Genomic DNA, 27,575 nt, shown 5'->3' on the forward strand with positions numbered 1-27,575 from the left:
TTGGGGTCCAATGACATGATGATGATGAAATGATGACAAAACTTTCAGTATCAGGTTCATTTAAAAACAATTATTCATTTGGCTCTAAGGATGTACACTGTTTTTCAAAGTTGTGAATAAAACAACAATTTTTGGAGTTCCAACTTCCAAATTTCACATTTAATTCACACGTTTCTTTGTAATTATTAGTGAAATTTACTAGCAATTCCAGAGTGAAAATTAAATTAAGTGAAAGGTGAAAAGTAAAATTTACATCATTTTTCAGTTTTTTATGCAATGTTTGTAATGTCTGTGATGTTATTACAAAACTCAAAACAAAAAAAACATTAGCTCATGTCAGGGCAGTTTAATATTGAATTAAGTCAATCAGTTCCAGAAGAGTGGAGAACTGAAAGGGGTTTAAAAGGAGGTCAGCATTGTGCACAATAACATCCAGTGTCATTCATTTGTTTATGATTAGGTTATGTTTATGGCTCAGCAGTACGAATGGCCAATTTTGGCCTGGGTTGACTAAGTTTGTAAGCCATGAGGCTTTATAGGGATCTCGCTGGCCCTTTCAGGGTTTAGTCAATGTAAATGAACACCCTACCCACGAATGACATCTCTCAAATCAATGTTATCCTTACCAACAGAGCAACAAAATGAACAAAGCTCCATCTTGACATGTTCTGATAGATCTAACTGGCATCTCTGAGCTCAGATCTATGGGTAATCCATACAGATGTGTGTGGGTGGTAGAATTAAACGACACAGTGAAGAAAGACTTGATCCTTTGCTTTCTGCAGTCTTGTTAGTGCTGTTGAATCATTATGTTTTCCTTTTGTGCACAAGCTCTCGTCCTCTCCTTTTTTAAAGCTAAAATTCAGCTGCTTTTAAGTACGCAGTTAAATGTAAGACTCATCTCTCTGGTCACCAAATGTACATCCCATTTCCACATAGAATAACTGTAACTATGTTTGATAACATTGTGACTGAATGTTGCAGTGGCAGGCTAGAATAAAACAGATTTCATCAGTGCAATGCAGTGCTCTTGAAAAAACATCATCGAAGCAGCTCCACAGCAAAGATGTGATGTGAAAATTCATTGATATTCATATTCTCTTATTCTCAAAAGCCTGCATCTTACATCTATAAATGCTTCTATCCTTAGAGAGATGTAAAGATGTTGCATGAGCAATGAATATTGTTTATTTTCACTTAATTTGTTAATGTGGATTTAACAATCGCAGTATCAACACTTATTTGACACTTGTTTTTAGAGCTAGTTTTCATCTAAGGAAACTATTGATATGATGTCTTACAAAAGCCTTTTGTCCAAGACGGTTGCAAAAATGATGTGGAATTATCTTGGAATTATATGCTGTCTGAAAAATGACTGATTCTTTTCTAGCTGACAGACATCTTGACAATCTGATTAACTACTGTATACCCAAAGTTGAATTACATGAAGTGCAAAGCTTTGAAATTGCTTTAGAGGTCTGAATCATATTTAATTAGAATATGAATGCTGCATCTATTTGCATAGCTTTTACAGGCATAGGGACAGTCAAGGAAACTGAACTGTACCTCACGAAAATAAGCAACAATTTCCAATAGCAGACTAGAAACTGAATGTCTTGATTAATCCTGATGCAAAATCCAATGTGTCAATCAAAATCCAAGATGAGTTAAACAAATAACAGACTAACTGAATACCTTGATTAACATTGATGCAGCAAAAATTCATCCAGCTCAAACTGATCAAATATGTTCTTTCTTTAGGTGTCCAATAAAGTACTTCATAATTGTCTCTGCATGCACACTTTTTTCACAATACAAAACAATAGGTATTTAAATGTAATGGCCCTCAACACTGCACAAGATTCAGTAATCCAGCTCTTGTGGGAAGAAGCATGACAATGAACTGAATGTGCAAACTGCTGTTCTCATTAGTCTTATAATCATTTTAATTACCCTGGGTAATGAGTCATCACAGACTGGAAACCCTAGTTGTGACAGAAATCAGAACCAAGAAAGACTGGGTAACGTTCATGTAGCCGAACAGTTATTAAACTTGTTTTTTAACACGACAGACACAGATTTTGGCATTTTGATTACGTTTTTTTTTAAAACAATGAGCTGTGGGACACTTCATTCCTGACATTAGCTTCAGAAGTTCAACACTATGGGTCAAAATGTTTTTAGGAATGTTTCAGTTGGAGGAAATGTGTTTTGCCGTTATGTAAACTATATCAGTTTTCATATCATACTCTTTTCCCAACATGCTCTAGCAAACAGTACATTTTTACAATAATTTGGGGGTAAAATTTAACATTTTACTCACATAACTCACAATGATATGACATGCTTATATAATATTATTCAAGTTCATGCCTCTCTGAGAATGAGGACATTGAACGTAGTGTTTTGTTTTTTTTTTTTTTGTCCCTTTTGCTATAGCGTATACTGATGTTTACATTTTGGCAAAGACATTTCTGTTTAAAGAGTGTGTGGGTTGGTGTCTCATGAGAGATTACTTCGGAATTCTATGTGGGCTGCTTTCATGTCCAAACTATACTTCCAATGCATGCATTTGCTCTCCTGTGGAAGATTTTCTTATTAGAGTCCACAGCTGAAGCAATTCTCACATGTGTATTTGTTTAATCGCAAATAGCAAGTAAGCTATCAGACAGAGGTATTTTAGACACAAGGTTATTTAGATGAACAGAACATTTATAGCACCTACTTCTCACCACTTGAAACCATCTTTGCCATCTTTGAAGAAACAATTTGATTGCATAGTTGCCTTTCTAATAGCCTAGTAGTAGATATATAAGCAATTTGTTGTCTCAACATCATATTATCTTATCAACACTCATATTTAAAAAAGGTTTCTAAAATGCATTTGGAAGCAGTGCTGCAACCACTATAGTCATTGAAAGGGACACTTTGCCCCTTAAATATTGTGATTGCTGGTTGACCAATGTGTTTTCCCTTCAATCATCTTTGTGTCTGAAAGTCATCATTATATTTGACAATCTTCTTTCAGTTATGAAAACTTTACAAAACCACTTATCAGATTTTAAAGAACCAGATATTTCAGAAATATTAAACAAATGCTCGCCTGTTCAGCCGCTGTCTTATCCATCACTTCATATTTCTGTGAGCGCTCTGCGTGTTTACGGTAAGACAGAGCTGCGCTGCTATTGTGTTTGTGACATTACGGTAAACTTATAGATCCGTCGAAGTCTTGGTTGTTTGCAAACCCAAAGAGCACGGCAATGTAAATTTATCAAGAGAATAATCGGACGGCATACTGAAAATAGCGCAGCAGAAGCGCGGAAAACCTCACAAGCTTCTTTCAGCTACACTGGTGAGTAAGATATGATTTTTTTTCTATTCTTTACAGATTAAATATCTTTGCGCCGTCGCTATACCTATCCATCTCGCATAGTTATACACAGAAATACTGCCTACTGTCATTTGACTCATAACAGAACAAACCTAGCAGTGAAACTCAGGAGGTGTCGCAGGTAAGAGTGCGCTTTTGTGCTTTAAGAAGTTTATTTTAATTCTCTCTTGATCAGACCACGCTCGATGTCGCTCAACATGTGCTTCAGAAAGTAAGAGGAGCACACAAACAAACAGCGCGACAACTTACTGTTCCACTTAACGGGCACTGGTTTGACAGTTATGAACGTTTGTTTAAGAAGCACCTCCTTTAAAACGGAAGATTGTATTGGCAAAACTTGTTTTATGCAATATCCCATTTACTGAGTGACTTGAATCACATTTTTGACGTTAACAATTGTCCCCGGTGCGTCTCGCGCAGCGCTTGAGGTCGGTGAGAGAGAGATTCCCTTGCGTTTGTAACTGCGCACATTTTTAACTAAAACTTCAAATATGTGTCTTTTTCATGCATTCATGCTGATTTTAAAGTAAATGTAAAGTTTTTGGAAATAAATTGGGGGAAATGTTGGAATAGTGTTTGTCATTTATTAAGTTTCATTTTAATAAGGGGACCTTTTTATTAGTGTTTTAAATAAATAACATTGTATATAGGATACAGTCTAATATAAATAATAATAATATTATAAAAAAACAAATAGACACTTTTTTTCCCTCCCAGATATACATTGCTATAATAAATCAAGGAGAAGTTGAAAACAGGTCTGGGAAAATAAAAACCAAAAATTTAATACGTAAAGAAAAATGGCTATAACAAAACACTAATATGATCGACAAAGACACTATTTTTGTGTAATGACGCTGTTATTGAAGTGTTTGATTTAGAGCTCTACCCTTCTGTATGTCATCTTCATAATTGTACAGTAAATGTTTTTTTTTTTTTTTTAGCATATGTATACTGTAATGCTTGGACTTTAATCTGTTGATGATTTCTGGCAGTACATAGATTAATAATATCATGTGAAAATTCTAGGTATGTTTTTGAAAGTTACATCAATATGGTGTTTGGGAGTCTGCAGTGCTGCAATCTCTGAAAACCACTGTCTTTGTACAGACAAAGATGTCAAGCGAAGCACGGGCTGAATTTTATATTATAATAATATAAAAAAAGCCTTTTTATACTTATTTCAATGCAAGAAGCTTTTGGAAAAGATCCACATATTTGTGACAACAATGGACCGTTTCCTCCTCTCAAAATACCAGCAATTGAGCTTTGTAGTGGTTTCAAGTATTTACTATCTTGTTGTAATCATATTCTTGGCATTATAAAGGAATTCTTGGAAATCTCCGCTCCCTGTCTAATGTGCTACTTTTTCTGCTTAAGGTCAGAGTGTAATTGTTGCTTACAGCTGTAGTGAAACGCATAGACAAGGACTGGTGCGAGGAAATGTTTTGGTAATGTCTGGCTGTTTCCTGTCATGTTCACACCTTTTAAATATTGCCCACAGACTTTTTTCACCATCTGTTTCTGTGAGAAACAAGCTCAACTCAAATATCCATCGTGGTCTCCCAGCCTGAGGTGATTCCTCACGCAGCTTTTGTGAATGGCGATCCTCAGGCCTGTCTCACCAGTTTAATGAGAAAACCCCATGCTGCTGTGATCCAAAGTCCAAAGCACTTTTTGAGCTGCTGTTGTTTTTGATAATCGAAGCATAACGCAGCGGTTATAGTGGCATGTGTTTTCCTGATCTTTGTTCTGGAGACAGGTGTGGGCGGTGAATGTGTGGGAATTTATTACTCAGAGGAGGAGGAAACCTTGTCCTGTTCTTCCTGATTCTGTTACCATGGTTACCATAAGGAAGCAGGGGCTATGCATTTTAAATGAAGTGCAGATACTGACCACATGCTTTCTTTGAAATAGGGGGCTTGAAAGGGCATGATAATCAAAATCTAAATCCAGATCATATGTACACAGGACCATCCGTTTAAGATGTCTCATGAGAAAAGAATGTGTAATTATGGCTGTCTGTAGGGAGGAAATATGGAAGAAAACACCTCTTCTTATGCTCAAAGTTTAGTCTAAGATTTATTACTGTGTGAGTTGCATGAAATATCTCCGTAATAGATGACATTTCTGGGTGGGCATGCTGTGAAGTGACCTATAAAAAAAGAGTGTCGTTAATCATTATCCATTAGACTACACGCAGCTTTTATACTTTCGTTCGTTGCTGGGAGGTTCTGCACAGTATGATCATTTTGTTTTTCTAATCATATCAATAGGTGATGATGATGATTTAACATCACTGCAAAGAGGAAAACCGCTCAAGAGTGGAACACTCTGGGCTAGACAAGCAGATGGTGACCTGCTTTCTCTCCTGTCTTATTCTATCACTGGGTTGATTTATCAAGCACTGTTGTGTGAAACTGTGACAGCACCATATTTTCAGATACTCAGACCAAAGACTCTTCAGTTGCTGTATTTCGTGATTCCATGAGGATGGACGGTTTGGTAGAAGAGGCTGCTAGTGTTGTTTTTATATTTATTTGTTCTTTTTCTATATTTATGTTTCCATATTTTTCTGTTATCTCAGGGCTGCAGAGAACAAACACTTGAGATAAATGTCTGATTGGGATGGACACTTGAGTTGATTATTCTCAAATAATGTATGCTCCCTTCAGTCATAAACTGTTTATGATATCTTGGTGTGGTCAACAGACTTTAAAATGTGATATGATCCATTGTAGTCAAAACAGTTCTTTATCCTCCTGGCCTCAGAATGTATTCAAAGTTGCAGTTATTGATAATGCGATATATCATGGTGATGAATATGAAACAATATCGTTATCTTGTGCACTTCTAAATACCGTGAATAATTATACATTACAAATGATTCAGAATTTGTGATGCATTTTAAGAACATGTGAGTGACACGCTGAATGAAAGCACATTCACTCTCTGACAGCAGATGGCGCTAAACTTAAATAAAAAAAATGCAGCCCTTACCCTGGAAACCCCATAAATAAAGCAGCTGCTCTACTTTCTAAAGCATTTTTAAATAATTTAAATTGCCATTCTGATTTGTGGATTTGCTATGGTGTTCATCACAGCCCAAATACTTAAATGTTTAGATTTAATAGGCTATTCATTTTCAAACTTTTTTTTTTACATTTTAATCTGGACTACAACATGCCCAACCCTGCTCCTATTGATCGACTGTCCTGTAAAGTTTAGCTCCAACGCTAATCAGACACACCTGCACTTAATTTTTAAGGGAGCCTAAAGACCTTAATTAGTTGCTTCAGGTGTGTTTGATTAGGATTGGAGCTGAACTTTGCAGGACAGTTGATCAGCCTTACAGCCTTAATCGATTGCATCTCTTATCGACAATTAACCGATAATCGATTAATCATTTACATCCCTAATGTTGATTGAATTAAGTGATGAGGATGAATTGTTTTTGCCATGGATATAGCCATTGCTGCTGAGTGCTGACCTGGCGTTATCATCATAAATAAATAAATAAACAAGCAGCGCAATATAATTTAGCAAAATGTAACCACAGGCACATTTTTCATTACCCTGGGCTGTTATAATAAACCTGTATCTGCAAATAGAGTATAGGGTTGGGCCAATAGACGATGTCATCATACATTGCCGCTGACATCGTGATCCCACTCCCTCTCCTGCAATCTGCTGCATCCCAGTTCAGTTTTCAGAAAGAAATTAGGTGTACTACAGAAACCCTAAAGGGAATAAATAGTTTTCAATATTTCAAAATAGCCGATTGTATATAAATTGCGGGCATCAGGGAGCTGCTATTGAAACTGTTTTCTATTACATGTTCTCATTTTAATTTCACTTTCATTTTTGAGATTCGCAATCACAAGGCCTCTGTACTTTGGAGCGGCAGTTCTTATCATACATATGACAAGAATAGATGTTTGTCATTGGTGCTCAGGTTCTGCAAATCATTCGCCATTGTCCTATCAGACAATTCTCTTTCTCCTTTTTTTTTATTTTTTATTAAAATATCCAAAAACCACTAGAACTATGTTATATATTTTGCTGACTTGTGTACTTGCATAAATGTTTTGAAATATGTTTAAATCTAGAGAAATAAGCAAATTTAACTAGTGACAAAGACTGTATCCATAGTGTCCTTGTGTCTACCAATGACGTCATACCCCCTTGATTTAGAAAACATGGAAACACTAAAGATACTTTAATACGTTGTGCCTTTTAATAGACCGGTGACAACCACACAGAGTAGCATTATAACAGAATTTTAAAATGTATCTAGTATGATAAAACAGTGCTGCTTTTCTTTCCAACATAAGACCGGAAGGAGAGGAAGCGGTTGACTGTGGCATAATAAAAGCTCCTCGTTTCGCTTGACAGCATTCAGCCTCACCTTGCTTCATTCTACTACGTTAATAAATCTTTAGCTTGTCCATGAACATGATTTCTGTTTAAGTCCCGTTGGATTGCATCAGCTGTGGGGATGAAGACCACAACTCTCATGATTCCACACTTAGTAACAGAGCCATCAAACTACGCTTGACTAAGAACTACTTTCTTTGTTTATTTTGAAAACGCGCCCTGTAGTGGCGAAAAAGTACATATTGTGCCTTTAAAGAGACCTGAGAATTTGTATCAAGTATGTTGCAGACTGTGCATGAAGATCCTAAAGTATCAAACCTGCTTGTGGAAAATGGGCATCCAATGTCCCCTTTGAAAGCTTGTTTTTCTGAAATCACTTTCAGAAAATAATATTGAATGCTGATATATAAAAAATGGTGACCATTTATACTGTTATATAAAAATTATATAGTTTATTTTTATATCAAGTATCTGTCACACAAGTGGATTGTTTTGAGAAAAGGATACTTTGTTCTTACTGATTGAACTCTCAGAGTGTTAGTCTAGTTTAGATTCTAGTTTAATTTCCTTCAATACTGTTATGTCAGCAGGGCACCACTGTGCCACAAAATGAACAGATGTCCTCTCCTGGATTTCTCACAGATTGGATTACTACGCCTAGGCAGCCCAGGCTCTTTAGAGCTGCAAGAATGAAACAATCCCTTTGATTTTCCAAAGGGGTTCTAGTATGTTTAAAGCAAGAAGAAAACAATGTGTTATACATTTTGGAGCTAAATAATTCTAAATAGGTGAAAAAGTAGGCTATGTGCCGAAAGCATCTAAGCCCCTGAAGCTCATGCTTGGCCTTATCAGGTTACAGAGGGTGCTGTGTGGGATTGAATTCGTGGCGTGGTTTGATTTGTACTCTGTCTACACAACCTGCTTTTGTTTGGCATGACACAGACGCTGACATCTGTGTATATTAGAGTTTAATACTACTAAAGCTCTGCATCTGTGCGGTCAACTGTTGCTGAAAATGATTTCTACTCTTTGAAAAGAAAGTCTAATATTCAACATGGCACAGTTAAAGCTTAGACTGAATTAACTTTCCTCAAAGTGGAAGATTGTCTGTCTGTCTGTCTATGTACACACACATATATATATATATATATATATATATATATATATATATATATATATATATATATATATATATATATATATATATATATATATATATCTATACGCGCACACACACACACAAGGAAAACAAAAAAAAGCTTAAATATGTTTAGAATATGTTTGCATGTTCAATGGTATATGCTCATTTTCCTTTTTTTTTTTTTTTTTTTTGCTGTCATCCAACACTCAATTAAATTTTTTAAAAACAAAGTATTCATTTAATTATTTATAAATTGATTCCTTGGCCACATAACCGTAGCGCCATATTGGAGAATATCCGCTGGATGCAAGTATTTTGCACTCTTCTGTGTCAGCCGTGCTGCGTTTTCATTAAAACCAAAGTGTTAATACATGTAGAAAATGTATCCTTGTGTTAGGGGTGTGCGATATGACTGTTTGATCTTGGACGATAAAAATATCTTTGCTGTCCTGTCAAATAATGCCTAATTACTGAGCTAAGATATGTATCGCGTCTGATTGTGCTAATATTGTCAAAACACATAAGGTTTACATATAAACACAGTTGCTTATGTCTAAACTGAAAGTAAAAGTGAGAGAAAAATGGATGCGTGCCTATATATTAGATGTGTGCAGCTCTTAAAGGGCAGTACTAGACATGCTGTGTATTCAGACAACTGTTAGTATGGCAATATTTACACAACTATCAATACTTTTTTGAGTGGTTTTCTTTCTTTCATTTGAATTAACATTAAGGACACCGACACTAGATAGTAAATTAAGCTCAGTCACTTTAAGAGACACATTATATAACATTGTTTCATTATAATTATACACATCCGATTTCATTTGCCACTGTTTACTCTCGCTTTAGACATAACGGACAATTTTTATGAGGATACTATCAGAGACGGGTATTTTTATATAATTTTGTATGTACAATGAGGCTCGAAAGTTTGGGCACCCCTTGCACAATCTGTGAAAATGTGAATAATTTAAAAAAAATAAGAGACATCATACTAAATGCATGTTATTTTTTATTAAAATACTTGTAATTAACTGGATTCAAATTTTCAATCTATTAACCCTTACGTGTCTCACTTTGTTAAAGTAACACACTGTTTGATTTCTAGGTTAAGTTATGTGCACTTTCAGTGCTCTTTGACTGGCTCTATTATTCTGTTGTGCAGACTATACAAAATTGAAGCAGGTAAGGCTACCAAATGTGTTTATGCAACACAGTGCATCACACGACTGTCTTAAATTAGAAAGTTTGCTCTTCTGCACTTTTAGAGATTGTCATGCTGTCTTGATGTTGTTCTCATCATGCTAGCTCTGGCTAAGCTATGGTTTGTTGTCATGACTAGTGAGAATGATTGTGCTCTCAAACTATAGGCCTTTCTCACTTGTGTGAGACTAACGGTGACCAATAAGCAAATCGATTTGCTGAAGACTCAGGGTCACTGCTGATATAGTTTGTAGGAGTGTTTTTCATGTGAAATGCTCTTGGGTTATGGTATAAAGTACTGTAATGCCACATGAGTATCCAAAGATCTGTTCTGCTGGAACTTTTCAAGGACTCCGTTTGGAAGGTTTTGTTTCATTGAGATATGTTTCTGAATGGTGATGCAGACTAGGATTGATTAAGCCTTTTTTGTCTCATATAATGTGGAAGTACATTGTGCTCTTATGTTTTTGCTGAGACTCAGAGGTTCTTTAGAAGTGTTTTCTGTTCTTTTCTCAGTGGAATGTTCTTGTAAATTCCACTTAGATTGAAATAGCTATAGCACTTCTTTAATCCATGCTTGGAGTGGAAACAAAGTTATTTGACTCTTCAAGATAAGTAGACAGAGCAGCAGTCAAACAGTAACATTCCACTGCTTGATAAAATATATTTCTGCCTTCTGGATTGAGCCTAGTTAACTACTGCATATTCAAGATGTACCATGTTTCAGACCTCACAGTGCTTTGGCTCTTTTGATTTAATGTGTCTTGGATAGTGTTTCTATTTTACATGTGCCAGTTTTAAATGTCTGACAAATTCCTGCATCTCTTGTATGATAATTAGCTTTAAGATTTCCCTTTAATTTTAATATTAAAGTACAAAAAAGGCAATACCCTAAATTGATATTGACCCTATATTGGCCTGTTAAACGATTTGAGGTACTTTATTCATCAAGGGTGCATTCATTTGATTAAAAGTGCTCTTTTGAAGTCTCTGTATTCTATTTTAAGCCTCACAAATTTTGTCAACATTGATGATGATAATAACAATAATAAAGTTTTCTAGAGCACCAAAGTATATTAAAAGGATTTCTGAAAGATCATGTGACACCGAAGACTGTAGTAATGGCAAAATAATATAACATTTAATAAATTAAAGTTTATTCAAGTAGAAAATGTTAAATCTTAAAAATTTTTTCACAATTTTACTGATTTTACTGTATTTCTGATCAAATAAATGCAGCCTTTGTGAGCATAAGAGATATCGGTAGCACTTTATTTTACAGTCCTGTTCTCCATGTACATACTATAGTAATTATAGTATTATAGTAATAACTATGTAATAACTAGGTACTAATCCTGAACCTAAACCTAACCCTACCCCATGTAGTTACCTTGTATTACCAGAACTTTCTTAGATAAATACACTGTAAGTACACTATAAGTACATGTAAGTACACGTACTGTAAAATAAAGTGCAATCGAGATATCTTTCAAACTCTGAAGCCAAACTTTTGAATGAGTACACTTTCCCGATGTTCGTTCCTGGTCATATTGTGCATGATCCATTAGTGAATGTTAATCCAAAAGAAAAATAAGACATCTTTAATTAAACAACTTTTCTTACAGCTTTACCTACACAGACTATTGTATAATGTTAACCAATAGTTGTTTTATCAAACTTGCAGTCATTCTGGCACAATTATAGTATGTAATGGCCAGTTTTCACGATTGACGATTGAGATTGGATTGGATAGATTTTGAGGAGAGACAGTCAGCAGCCCACACAGAATATGTGCTGATAATGAGGGAAGATTGCTTCCAGATTCTGTGGAATACATTTTAAATTCCGTAAAAATATGTTAAAGAAAGCTTCTGCAAAATGCGTTTACATTATGGTTGGGGGATGTGTAGAATATTACAAATCATGGGCGTTTAGGATCTGAGATGGGAAGGTTATCTGATCTTTTAAGCATGACTGCAGAATATTCCACTAAATTCATCATAACTTGGTGGTGAAAGGGTTTGGTATATGCCCTGCTCATGAATGGTGCTGTTTACAGTTAGAACCCTATAAAGGAAGCATTAATAGTGGCTTTCAGGCCTTAGGCAAAACTGACATTGTTTCAAAGAGAGGTACTGTTTTGACGCAGCTAGCAGCAATGAATGTACGTTCATAGTAGAACACTGTGTTGTATGTGTGTCTGTGTTATTGGCAGCTTGAACACAAATCTCTTTCACATTTGTTTCAGTGGTGGACTGTGGTTTAATTCATCACTAAATTTTCTGAGACAGAGATAAGTACAGTAAAACTCCCAAATTAGCCAGTCAACTAGTTAATGTTTTATCTTTCGCAGCTTTTCACTCCAGTGCCCTCGCTCTATTTATCCCTCTATTTTGGAGTCTCTGAATAATTGGGCTTGAATGTAGATATAGCAAATGGGATTTTAGCACACCTGTTAATGAGAAGTGTAGCTTACTGCATAGACATCTCACACTGACATTTTTCATTTTGACAGTTCAGTTTTACAAATGAACAATACAGAAATTATGTTTGCATGCTACATTTAAAAAAAATACAAATCTGATCATCACAACATGGGTATATTCAGTGTTGGGTTAACGCATTACAAGTGGTGTTAGTGTGAACATGTAGTTCTAGACTAAATGTGAATGTGCATTAATTCATCCCATTCGCATTTGTAAAAATGAATTGAAACAGTAAAATGCAAAGTAAGAATATGACGTAAACCTGCAATAACTGAGGCCAACATGGAAGTGACTTAAACTGTAATTTGTCAACTGGCCGCTAGAGACTGGCTGCAAAAGGGAGTCAATCCCATAGATGTTAAAATGTGAAACATGTTTATAGCCTGAATAAAAAAAAATATTTTGGTCTATATAACTAATTTTGCCCTTCGTGACAACTATAAAGGGGGGTGAATTTTTTTTTATATAATTCATCGGTCTAAATTATATTAAGCCTTAAAGTTCTGCATAATTAAGGGGTGTGGCCACTTGAGTGACAGGTTGGATCGTTGCTGCCGTCACTGCCATCGAGCTAGGTGGGCATGGTTTTAGCAACCAGCTCCCACCTTTTTGTCCATTTTCATTTATCCAGGAGTGACGCAAAGTGACGAGCTCCCAAGATGGTGACGGCCGCCTCTGTCCGCTTTGAGCTTCAAACACTCTTCGGAAGTTTATGGATAACGTCATGGACACTACCTCCATGTTTTTATTAAGTCGATGGTTTATATATATATATATATATATATATTTAAGTGTACAGTGCAACACTCTATGATCTAAACTACAGGTAAGATAAAACAAAAATCTATCTTTTTTAATCAAATTTATCAAAAGTGGCAGTAAATACATTCATAGTGTTTCAAAACACTGTATTTCAACATGTATCTATTTTAAAATAAAAATATTCTTTTGGACTTCCTATTCATTAAAAATGTTAAGAAGCATAGTTGCTTGTTTCTAAGCATCAAATCAGCATTTTAGAATGATTTCTGAAGGTTGATGTGACACTGAAAAATAAAGTAATAGAGGTGCTGAAAATCCAGCTTTGCCATCACAGGAATAAATGTTTTTACTTTACTTACTGACCAAAACTTTTAAACAGTAGTGTACCTGCAGGGCATTGTCAGAGGGGGTGTTCAGTGTGTCAATATTTCCTGTTTCATCCCCCATATGCAGAGAGGAATGTAGGCTATGCAGCCAGCTTCCTGCTCCAGCACACATCAGACATACTGCCTGTTTGTGCTCTGCATGACGCAATACAGTGGCCTTAATTCACTCTGTTTACTGCCTGTTATTTGGAGTTTGCTTGCAAAGAGGCCTGAAATGGGTGGAGAGAGTTTCCTGTTTGTTGTTTTCTTTATTTCATTTTATTTTATTTTATTTCAAGGCTACATGATGTGCTTACTCAGACTAATATGGTTATCTCAGTTGAACAAAAAATATAGCAAAAATGTAATAACAAAGCAAACAGACCTCTGTGCAGTGCATGTTTAAAGGTATAGTTAGCCAAGAATAAATTTCTGTCATCGTTTACTCCCTCTCATGTCATTCCCTGTCGATCGTCATTTCTGGTTTGATGATTCACTTTTTTACTAACATTTCATTAAATTAACATTTAATTTCTGTTTACACTAACTAGAAATTAACTTCTTTTCTGCTCAGTAGTGATCGTCTCTTTCACTTCCACTTGATTTGTGTATATAATGCGTATTTAAGGTAACAATGCAATACGTATCATATTATCAATATTAATAATATGATATCGTAATAATATGTCTGTAGTCAAAACTGATTAAATGGAAGGGGGAAGTCTTGCCCATACCCGGCTAGGAAAAAGATGATAAAAGTGTTAATGTAGTGAAGTGGTGAATATTATTATTAAATATTAGTGACTTTGATGTTTTGTTATATAAGATTTTATTTATTTTTCATTCCATTTTTTAAACAACTTATTAATCATCAAAAAAATCCTGAAAAAAAGTATCACAATTTATAAAATAAATATTAAGTAGCACAACTGTTTCTAACATTGATAATAAGTCATTATATTAGAATGATTTCTGAAGGATCATGTGACACTGACTGCAGTATAGACTGATTTAAATGTAGTTTTGCAGCACAGAAATCCATTATATTTTTGAAGTATAGTAAAATAGAAAATCATTATTTTAAATTGTAATAATAGTTAATATTAATGTCACCCCCCCCCCCCCCCGTATTTTTTATCAAGTAAATGCAGGCTGGATGGCAAGAGACTAAGTAAAAATATACAAATATTATTTAATGTTGTATAAATTAAAAGGATAGTGATCCATACTTGTTTCAAGTGCTTTTTATTGGGGGTGGGGGCCTCCAAAATGAATTTTGCATAGCAAGAAACTCCAGAAGAAAGAGCTCAGGGAGACGGCAGGGAGGCACAAGCCCCAAGCCCAACATCACATTTACCCACCCACACATAATTAAACCATACAGATATGATGTCACAGCCTACTGGGGACCAGAGCAAAAAATAAATAAATATATCATGTCTAAATAGATTAAATTATTTACAGTGTTGTTATCTTTTCCGATCAATTTTATCAACCCCCCCCCCCCCAGACACAAAGCATTCAAGCATTAACATTCTAATACGAATACTAGTGTAGGTGGTGATGCGTTGTTGTGGTTGGTCTCAGACAGAGAAGGTCAGCAGATTTGTGACAGTTGGAAGGTAATGAGAGATGACCAGAAGGGGTGTAATTCCACTGTATTATTATAAATGGAAATGTATAGACTTTCAATCGAGATGTTATCTATTAGTACATTCTTCCAGGATGCAATATGTGTGGAATTTCTTGATTTCCAGTTCATAAGGATAATTTTATTGGCGATAGCTAGCTCCACTAGGAGTAACTGACTGTTTATATTGTCTAAATTGATTGTGGATATGTCAAACAAAAGGATGGAGATCCTGGGATGTAAAATCCCATAAGGACAGATAGTGATTCAGTGACATTTTCCCTGAATTTGTTAAATTTAGTGCAATATCCAGAGGGCGTGGATATTTAAATTATATTAAGTCTTAAAGTTCTGCATAATTAAGGGCGTGGCCACTTGAGTGACAAGTGGATTGCTGTTGCTGACACTGCCATCGAACTAGGTGGGTGTGGCTTCAGCAACCAGCTCCCGCCCTTTTGCCCATTTTCAATTATCCTGGAGTGACGCGCTGTCAATATGGCGACGGCCTGCTCCGCCCACCTCTAGCTTCAGAAATGCTCTTCAGAAAAATACAGGTCACATCACAGACGGTACGTCCATGTTTTTATATAGTCTATGGCCCTTACAAGTAAATGCTATAAAATTTTCATGACTTGATGCTCATTTGACTTTTTAGACAATTTTTGGATTCCTTGTCCTATTTAGTACCTTGTTCCTATCAGTGAAACATATCCAAATAATTTTTTTAGAAATGAAGCCAAATATATGTAAATGGATGCAAATATATGCCAGCTGACTGAATGATTGAAATCCATGATCCAGTTACATAATGCAGGTTTAATTTCTGCTGAATAACTGTTCAAACTAGACCTTTATTATGGTGAAGATTTTGAGATGGAACAATAGTGACAGGCATAGAGCATGAGAAAGTTGAATGAGAAGGAACATGTGAGACAACTGTGATGTGCTGATAGGAGCTGTTACTGAAAAGCACGTTTACAATCTCTTAAAAAGTGGTTTCAGTAGACAGCTGAGTCTCACATATAATGCTTTCCTGCTTAACCCTTTACAGTGTATTCTATTAGCTGCCTGTAACCGAAAAGCTCTTGTTGTTGAGGATGAATTGACATTGGAAAGCACTCAAGCATCAGACTTTGTGCTGCTGAGGTTCAGCATCCCCTTGAGAAAACAGCTTCTTATGATTTTTCTATCAAACAAATTGGAGCACCGTAATAGCCTTAAGCAAAGTTCACTTCTGTCAATATAATTTCAAATGAACAGAGCATATATGCGCCAGTGATTTAATCTAGAGGTCGACCGATGTATCGGTTTTGCAGATTAATCGGCACTGATAGTTGATTGCTGGAACAATCGGTTATCGGCAAAAATCTATGCCGATAGTTTTCCGGGTTGCCTCTGTTGCTGTTACTGTGCGAGAGCAGCCTCTAGTGGTTGAAATCACTGACAGCACGTGCTGTTTGTTTAGACGTGATGCTGTACGCTGAACAGAGCGAGAAACTTCAGACCCGGATTTAAATACAGCTGACAGAAAATCTTGCCTTGCCATAGAGCGCCATTCACATAGTTTCCATTACATTATATTCGCCCAAATCTTTGTTAATGTACATAATAAATTGTATATTGAGCATTTTCATCGAAACGTTTGTCTTTCTGTGGCTCAAATAAAGTCTGAATGCTTCATTTGTAGAGCTGTAATATAGATTGCTTTTTCCGTTTGCTCCATTTTTTTAAACACTGAACTTCAAATTTATCTATGCCTCATTGTTCATTCTTGAAGTAAACTGGAGTCATTTTGGTGAATAAATAAACTGTTTTAGACCACTGCTTGAGTTGAACGCGATGTGTCCAGAGTGTGTGTGATATCGGTGAGTCCCCCTAGACTCAGTGCTGGTCTTTTATTTTGATTATATAACATCTAAGAGTCACTTCATGAGCATTTGACCACTTGATTTGAGCAAAAGCATCATATCTCATGCACATAATTGTAAGGGTATTCACAGCAACCCGTCAAAATAAGAGTTGTTTTGAAGTCTATTCTTCAGTAGAATGTAGCCTACTTCTACCACTAAAATATAACAAACATAATTTTTTTTAGGAATGATCAAACAACGTTTCTTCCATGTTTTAATTTTAAAAGTAAATCCCCCCTTTGTTTGCCAAAAAAAAGTTTGCTTAATTTTTAGTAATGAAAAGATAAATGAAATTAATGTTTCATGCTTTGATTTGATAACAATTAAAATATAAATACACTGAATTTTTGAGGGGAAAAAAATCATTAGGCTTCTTTAAGAAAAAAATAAAATAAAAAAGTTGTTTTATGCATTCAAATAATTAGACATTTTAAAAAACAGAATTTGGTAACAATAAAAAAACATAGTGAGGACAAAATAAAACATTTCATAGGGATCTAAACTTGTATTAAATTGATGTGAAAATGTATTCGTTTCATGATTTTAATTAATTAGACTTGCTTTATGATAAATAAATATTAATTTAACCATTTAAAAGAAGTTGAGAAAAACTAAACTGAAAAAAAAAACTGAAATAACGGAACTTGGATTTTTTTAAAATGGAATTTAGGAGAATTTGTTTTTTTTTTTAAATTACTTTTATTATTAGTACTACGACCACTAGTATGGTTCAGTACTGTTGTTTTTTTTAATAAAGCACTATTTTAGTTTTTGTTCAGTATCCATTTTAAAAGCTATTAGTTAATTAATCTGTATCGGCCAGTGTGGTCCAACCTAGCTATTGGTATTAGCAAAATCCAATATCGGTCGACCTCTAATTTAATCTGTCCTGGTAGAAATTTCCATTTATAGATCCAGATTCAATAGAATCAATTCTTCTTAATGTGCCGTTTATTGCTTTTTCAAAAAATATAGAGAGGTACAAACAGAAATCCCACAATCAGAACAGCATGGGAGGAAGAATGCTTATTGACTGATTAACATAATCGACAATTGGAAAAGCTCCCATATTAGATTATCATGAAATGTACTGAAGACATTTGCTCAGTCTTTGTTCACATTTTACCCTGAAAACACAATGCTATTCAGGGGATATGAATTGGAAGATGCTGAAGCACCAGAAATTAAATGCTATTATGATTTGAAACATCGTTTTACTGTTTTTAATGGCTACCTGAAATCTAGAAGTATTAAGCCTTTAGGTTTACCAGCATTGAAATGAACTTGTGTTGGTGCATTTATATATATGCACACACACACACACACACACACACACACACACACACACACACACACACTCTCTCTCACTCGCTCTCTCTCTCACACACACTCAAACTGTCTTGATTGAGTTCAGGTCATTTCAGGTGAGGGAAATCACAACATTATGAGGAAAATTTACTGTTAAGAAAATCGACATGACGCTGAGTCATGGCTGCTGTAATTTAAAGAGGATTTACATCACCAGATATGCCTAAAACTCTGGACTTATTGTCATTTTAAAGGTTTTCAACACATTTCTTAATTTTTCCATATTTAAATTTTTTTTTTTTTTATATAGGCCTACTAGGTAAATCCTTGGTGGTGATTCTTCAGAAAACTGTGAAAACACTTGTTTTCACCTTCTTGCCGAATGACATTTTATGTGTGTGTTTGTGTGTGAAGGAGATAAAGTGTGAGTAAGGAAGCAAGGGAATAAGAGACACTGAAGTGTTATTCTTTGGTTGTTTTTATTGAACACCAAAAGAACAATAGGTTTTGCGCTTGCAAACCCTTGCACAACAGAATTACTTTTCTCTTTTGACCTTTTCAGTTCTAGAAAAATTACCATTAATGTGAGTCTGAAGTGGAGTAGTTTTTAAAATGTCATGGAAATTCTAAAAGTGAAAATTCCATAGTGGAATTTTATTTTTAGTGAATACAATGCATTTTTTTAATTTGCATAGGATCACAGTATGCTTGTGCTATATTAGATGGGAATCAATGCATTCATCTCGTTTTGAATCCTACTTTATTAAATGCATGGATGCAAAAATGCATGGATGTGGCAAGTTGAGATGACAGTAATACACATTGCTATTTAAATTATTAAATTTGTTGTGCTCTTGTGCTAGTAAAGGAGTGTAGAATACATGCTTTGTAGACAGCATATTGTAGAGTACAAGTGTACAACACAACAACCACAAAAAAAATAAAAGTTATAAAATGTGCAGAGAACATGAGGGGGAAATGCCCATATAAGGATTTCCACCCTTCATTACATGAACAGCCAAGCTAAAATAAAACTCTCTGAAACTTGTACAAAACAGGAAGGAGAACATTTGACACAGAAATATGCCATTCTACATTCATCTATTTTTTTGAAACTTTGACCATGTTTAGCATGAGAATCCAACTCTTTAACATTCTTCTTTAGAAGTATTTTGGTAACTAAATTGTTTCAGTTACCATTTAATTCCAATATTTGGACAAAAAATACAATGTAAATCAATGAGAAGCGAATGTCCTTCAAAATATCTTTTGTGTTTTACAGCAGAAAGAAATGCATACAGGTTTAGTAAGACATGAAAGTAAGTAAATGATGACAGAATTTTCATTTTTGAGTAGACAATTCTTTTAAGGATGTAAATTGTGTCAGTTTGGGTTTTTGTGTTATCTGTACAGATTTGTTTGAATGTAAAAACACTCATCTCTAACCTAAACCTCAGATACAGATCTTTCTAAACTGGCTCTGCTAACTGTTGGTGGCAGCAGATGATGCCGGGAGAATTGTGAGGTTGTTTCTTTTTGGATCACTTTCTTGTTTTCAAGCATCTCTGAACTTCTCTGTGCAGCGCCACCCACCACACCAATTCAAGAGCATGACTCATAAAGCTGTAGGTGCATGATATCGCTGCTAAAAAGTTGCTTCACATCGAAAAAAATAAAAAGGCCAGCGTGGATATTTCAAATTACCAATTTGTGGACATGTCAAAATATATAAAGATGTCTCTTGATGATAAGCCTGCAGTCAGCACTTTTCTGTGCTTGGATATAATGAAATGTAATATGTCAAGAATGCTTCTCAGTGTGGCAATTTGATTGCAATAGTTAAGCCCCCGCTTCATGGGTGACTAAAATTCAGGCTTTTTCAATGTGAATGCAATGCTGTGTTATGTGAAATAAAAATAGCTAAACCTTGTAAAAAAAGAAAAAGAAAAAAAAAGCATAAAGTGTAATTTATAAGACCCTAAAGAATCATATCAACTTGTGGAAAATGGGCATCCAATGATCCCTTTAAAACTACAAAAGCAGTTCAATCATGAATAGTGATTCCCTCTTTTCTTTTATTGTTAGATTAGCATTAATGAGACAGACGGCCTATTAAGACCTACTGTAAGGCACAGATCTAATTTTACACATCAGATGTAAACAGTTAACCAAATGTTCACTTGAGACATAACAGATTATGTTTGTGTGAATACTTGCCAAGACATTATATTAGATATTTTGAAGTACAGTAATTCCGTCTATATGTGTATATTGGGATTGCGTGCTGTCTGAGAGACGTGTCTTTATGCACACTATTTGGATGTGTCAGTCAGCGCAGTAATTTGGTTTACATCAGCATGGGTTTGAACATCACTTTTCACTGGTTCAGACTCATGCCACTAAGAATTTGCTTTAATGCTGCACTTTACGACTATACCAAACTTGTGCATTAGGGGAAGCAGTAGTCATCAAGAAGCAATCTGAGGAAAATGGTACAGCTCTCAGAAAACATACAAATAAAGATAATATTAGATGTTTAATGTCTGTTTGGAGAATCCAGATTTCTGGATCGCTTAATGAACTAATTTTTCTTAATTGCCATTTTTCACTTTTTTTGCCTGTTGCTCAAAATTAGCTTGTGCACATTCTGACTCATTTTGCCAGCATGGGTCACAAAAAGTTCTTTGAAGAATTGTTCACTCAGAGCAGATGATCATATGGCATCATTGTGAATGGAAGTATTTATGGTACAGCCAAGGCAATGAACTACCTATGAATAAAAACTGTGAATGTACTGTATGTATGTGCCACTCTGTGTGGGCTAAATGATATAATAGGGTGTGTGTGAGTGACCCTAAAAATTTCCCGGAAAAATACATGAGCAATGTGTCCTGGCAGTTGCTCCTGGGTCACTAGATTTTGCTCCTTTCACACTGCCAGTGATTTCCCAGAATATGTGCGTGTGTTGACACTAGGGATGGGTACCGAAACCCGGTATTAAAATGGCCCCGGGGCTAAATTATGAAAGACCGTAGTATCAGTAAGATCTGACGGTATCGGTTCTGCTTTCGGTACTGGAGGGGGAAAAATTTATGTACTATGTATTTTTGCTTAGTAATGTTATCGTGTATCAATCCTGGAATCCATCCCGGGACGTGTTTGTGTTCACACAGAAGGGACACAGCAATTTTCCGGGACCAACGTGCAGTGTGAAAGAGGCTTATGTGTCTACAGCTATGTCAGTATACCAGGCTTAGAACCAAGTAGCCTGAAACTGTTCACAGCTGCTACAGGAGACCAGATGTCATTGGTGGAGACTCCTGCTGATGGAAATAACACAATTATTGATGGTTGAGGTGAGGACCATGAAAACCTGCCTCAAGAGGAATATTGTGTTTTTCATGCTTTTCTTGCAAGATCTGCACACCATTTTATGAATTTTGTTATAGGTTTGAAGTACCCAAAGAGCAGCCTAAATTATTGGCTTAATAGAGAAACCAAAGGTTTCAGAAACTTAACAGCTGTACTTTCTTAGTCTACTGCTATTTTAGGCTGTCTTGTTCTAATTTCACTAGCTGTAAAGACACTGGGCTGTAACACATGGGGTGTGCATGTGCTCTCCTCTCTCCCGCAGGAAAATTGTGAATGCCCATGTTAAATTTAATTTGTTCAAACAAGGGTGTTAGAAAGTGCCCTTGATTGACACCTTTTATGATACAGTCTAAGTCACAGTAAGTAACAAAGAGTTGGTAAGACACTAAAAAGTTCCTGCTCTATCATTGTTGGGCCCTTGAAAAAGTCACTTGACCCACAGTTGCTCCTGTGGTTAATGTACTGGAAGTCACTTCAGATGAATGTGTGATTTGCTTGATGACAAGGAACGAGTAAGTAGAATTCTTTGAAGTGCTTTTATGGCTCGAGGGCCATGTTGGCGATATCAGGATGTGCTGCCAATGGTCTTCATTATTCTGCTAGTGCAGTGTCCGTTTCTGTGCTTTGATGTGGTTTGGTGTCATTTTTTTGTTTACTCGAGCTGCTGAATTTTGTTGGTCGAAATATCAGCCGTATGTTGGGATAGACAAGATGTTTGAGTGGCTTTTTCTTCACGGTTTCATCACATTAGCATGAACAGAGGCTTAATGAGCTGTCAGCAAGCTGCTGCCACTCAGGGGGCCAACCTCTTCTGAACATCTCAGGATGGAGGTTTCTGTGTGCGCTTGTCCTGTCATCCTCCGCTTGGCGAAGGGTGAAATAGCTTAAGACAGAATATTATTATTATGGCACTCTAGCCATTGCAAACAAAACTGAATCATCTCATCTGCAAATGTTTTGATTTCAAGGCCATCTGTTTTTGCATGCTTGGAGCGCAAATTACATGGGCTCCGCTGGCGGTTCTTCGCACACCCACTCAAGAGTGAGAAAACTAGTCTTATATATGTGTGTGTGTGTGTGTGTGTATAATATATAAATAAGCATGATCCTTTAATCTCTCAATGCCTGAATCCTAAACTCTGAATAGCATTTTTGAGCCTTGGGTTCGCTTAGGAGTTTCCAGAATAGTGGTTTTAGTAAAATAAGGTGTGTGGTTAACATTACTTCAAGAAAACTTCACATTTTGTTCTACAACATAAATGAATTCCACAACGTCAATGAAGATTTTAGAAGAAAATAGCCTAAGAAGAAATTAACCTTTTAGCTCATTAGCCAAGGTGGATAGTAGATGATAATTTTTTTTTTTCAAATAATAATTTGAAATAATTGATTAACTAAATCAAAGCAGATTTAAATCAAATGTTATCCTTTTTTATTAAAGAAACAAAATGATACTTTTTAACACAATTGTTAAATGTTTATGTATTTTTTTTTGCATTTTTTAAGTCACCCTTTGCTTCCAAACTAACATGTTTTGCATGTACATGCTGTTTTTATGTATACAATCGATTTCTTTAAATCAGTATTTTTATATTTTTATATCTATTTTAACATTTATCCAAATTAGTCTTCAGTATCCCATTTCCGTGATTGCTACATGTCATGGGTTACACATTTGTGTAATGCCCGCATATGTTCTACGTTGGCAGGCTGCCGAACAACTTGACCTGCCCTCAAACACTGTAGTTTGTTTGTGTGGTTACTGGTTAACATCTTATTGAGAAGACACTGTGTCCTACGCTGTGAAAGTATGTTTTATTTTCACTTCCAAAAGATGAGGCTAAAAAGAATCAGTGGACAAAATAAATTTTTCCTCTGTACCACATCAGTACAACCCCCCAATCTTTATTGTGTTCCCTTCATTTTACTGACGAGTGCTTCTCTACTCTCTGTGAGTTTAATGTCGGATTCACAAAATGCTCACTCTTGAAAGATGGCTTAGTACCCAGTTTGTTTGGGCTATAGCTGGCTCCACTGAATTACAACCTGTAAGTTTGATAAATAACAGATGTTTATATTTTCCAGACCTGCCAACCTGTACTCATTTTGCGTGGCAGCTACGCATTTTGACGTAGCTGGTATGATTTATCACTCTAAACTACACAAAAATCTAGTGAGACCTCTGTTCACGTGCAGTATTCAAAACAAGCAACAGAAAAAGATGAAGAGTTCAACCAATCATAGCGTCTTTTTGTTTGTTTTGCATTTGAATCATTTCTGTTTTATTTCTCCTAGTAGCCTATAGTTTATAGTTTCAGTTCAAAGTGTCTCGCGCTCGCCCCGTTAGATGCCCTGACAGAAAGGCTGCGTGTAAGGCTGACAGAAACTCACTGTTTAATGTGTTTGAGATGTTTTCCTTAATGAATAAATTACATTTTACAGGTATATTCTCCATCTGTAAATGTAAATATTTCCATTTTGCTGTCAGAAGTGCATGAGCTTTTGCTTTAGTGATTCTTCGCTAAACTCCACAGACTTCATTTAGAACAGACCGGCAGAAACAGACAGAGGTCAGTGAAATAGGAGGACAATAACTCTGATTAAAGCACCATTCGGACGGGACTAGTTTTCTAAACTACGTTTGAGTTTCGATTCTTACCAACTGACGTCTGTAATTTTCATGTACCAATTCGGACGGGACTAACATCTCTGTGTTTATTACAGAGGTGGGAGGGTCTGATTTGTGCATCTGGGCGTCACGGAGATCACGCGCTCTGTATGCGTGCATTGCATTCATTCAGAATGATTGCCTTAGTATTATTACACAATAAATACTAAAACCATGTTAATGTGTGGTTCCTTTAGTTTAACTTGTTTTCCTTTTTTTTTTTTTTTTATTAAATGTAATTAAAACATTATGTAACTGAGTGCATAAATGAACGCGAGTAATGTTACCTGATGCTGATATTACAACAGCCGGTATTAACAGTTTACGCGATCTTGCTCTTGATTTTATTATTTGTATTATTTTTTTATTATTATTTATTTGCCGCTAAGCAAATCTATCAAACATCCGCGCGGTAAGAGCATCTACGGCAATTCACGTTGGCCAAAACACACAAGGAAACGCTTTGTGAAATAAAATATCACCGGCAATCACAGACATACGCATTCGGACGGGATTAGTTTTCTCAGAGGATCAATGAGTTTGCTGAAAAACAGTAGGTAATTTGCTCTGGAATTATCGCAGAGGTTGTGTGAGAAAAACACAGACGTGGCAGATTCGGACGGGATTAAAATCACCAAGTACATCTGTGAAACGCAGATTTCTCTAATGACCCCCTGTAAAACTAGTTCCGTCCGAATAGTGCTTAAAGTATACATTTTGCTGAAATATTTGTAGTTGGACAATAAATGTGACATGTAGCCTTTTTACTCAGTCTATTTTTTTTATTAATTTTATTTTTAGTTTGGTAACTTTAACTTATGTGAAAAAAAACAAAACATATACATACATATACACACACACACACACACACACACACATATATACATACATACATACACACACACACATGCACACACACACACACACACACACACACACACATATATATATATATATATATATATATATATATATGTATGTATGTATGTATGTATATATATATATATATATATATATATATATATATATATATATATATATATATATGTATGTATATATATATATATGTATATATATATGTATATACAAACATTTTTTGCAAATTTTTTTAATCCATTCCAAATACAGAATACCGAGAACATCAGTATAGCCCTATTCGGATGACACTAGTATAACAGGGTTGGGTCCTCGGGACCGGAGTTGAGATCCACTGGTGTAGACCACTTTCTTAAACGTACTCTGTGCAATTTACATAAAAATCCGAGAAGATTGTGCTGAACCATGTGAGTAGATGGCAGTATAGTGCTATCCGCATCGAGGTGTCAGTACATCAATTGCATGAGAACTGTGGCAAGAACTGTGATGTTAATGCTAGCTAAACAACTACTAAATGGACCTTTAAATATGTTCTCTCTCTCTCTCTCTCTCTCTCTCTCTTTCTCTATATAAATATATTTACAGTATAAAATGACTACATTAACGATTGTTTGGTAACAGGTCAGAGGTAGAATGTTTAACAGGAATGCACACATTCACTATTCTAAACATAGTAACTAGCAAAGTATTAGCAACTTCAAGTGATAGACCTCCAGGACCCCCCCTGCCCCAATAAATTGTCATTTTGTTTCCCTCATGTCACTTCAAACCTGTGATTTTCTCTCTTTTGTTGAACAAAATAAGTCTTTAAAAAAAAAAAAGACAAAAAAGGAAATTTCATTTAAATATAAACTATGACAATAATTTCATTTATGAATGAACAATCCCTTTAATTTAAGGCATTCAGCCCTTTCAGAATTCACCTGTGAGGTATAGCTGTACATAACTGACTAAAGTGAACCACAGACCTAATTTTACTCACACACCAAAAAACCTATATTCTTAAACCTCCATTCAATTCCCAAAGGAGCCTCCTGGGTTAGTCTACAAATTGACGTCAAACTGTGGCCCATCACATCGAGTATGTTAATCAAAGAAAGAAAGACATCTCAATGACTCTCTTGAGTAATGCTGGAGGGTTGTTTCCTGTCTGCAGTGGAATGAATCATAGTAGTGTCTATGTTTATTATATAAAAGTCCAATTGAGAGGGCAGCGTGTTTATTTGTATGCATGCTTATTTCAGTTAAATATAGCTTGTGTGTATACGTTGCTTCCTTTGCAATGTTTTTTTATTGTCTGTGGTGTTATGCGCTTGTTAATATCTTCAAATTGCATGTATTGATTGGTCAGACTGAGATCCACCAGTTATCAGATAATATTTCAAATGTCACTGAGATATTGTGGCAGTGTCCTGTCTCATGTCATTGTTGCAAGAGATTGGGGAAGTCTTTTTTTCTAGACTTTCTTGCAGTGCTGACAGCTTGTCATTTTCTGAAAATTGTGGACTGAAGTATGACATTCTGGTAACATGAGGTCTAATGTCATCATGTCTTTAGGGACGTACTGCTGGTCTGTTGATTAAACCAAACTGCAGCTTCTGTATTATTTATCAGCCAAAGCGGAGACATCTGATGTCAGTTGATGATTGTATACAAGACCTGTTGACTGACTGCAAGAGACTCTGCTGGATTTGTTAGCACGTCCATCTCCTGTGAGTTTGACTCAGTGTGATGTCGATCGACTTTGCGTATGTTCTGAATTGATTTTGTTTTTGTCAATGTACAAATATAGCTTCATGCAGGCAGCTGAGGTACAATGCGTTCTTCTGGGAGTGAGAAGTGAATTAGTGCACAACTGATAGCTGAGGCCATGTGCTAAATGTAACACAGATGGTGCTGAGATAATCAGCTACTACATTTACGGGTAACACTTTATAATAACTGCATGCTATTAATCATTATTTAAGCATTAGGAAACAGTTAATTAATAATTTATAAAGCATTAATAAACATTTATAAGCAGTTTATCAATACAGATATAAATGCTTTATACCTGATTTAAAAGCATATCTATAATGTGTTT

General features: G+C 35.5%; 1 protein-coding gene across 1 annotated transcript in view; it reads left to right on the forward strand.

Moving 5' to 3' along the window:
* The first annotated feature begins 3,197 nt into the window (after window positions 1-3,197).
* The window catches only part of LOC113061646 (tumor protein p53-inducible protein 11-like), a 51,750-nt gene continuing 27,372 nt past the window's right edge, over window positions 3,198-27,575 (forward strand). Inside the window, exon 1 of the mRNA XM_026230958.1 lies at window positions 3,198-3,352. The gene's annotated coding sequence lies outside the window, so the exon portion shown is untranslated. The remainder of the gene's footprint in view (window positions 3,353-27,575) is intronic.

This window comes from Carassius auratus, chromosome 43, assembly GCF_003368295.1.
Source record: "Carassius auratus strain Wakin chromosome 43, ASM336829v1, whole genome shotgun sequence".
Lineage (NCBI taxonomy): Eukaryota > Metazoa > Chordata > Actinopteri > Cypriniformes > Cyprinidae > Carassius > Carassius auratus.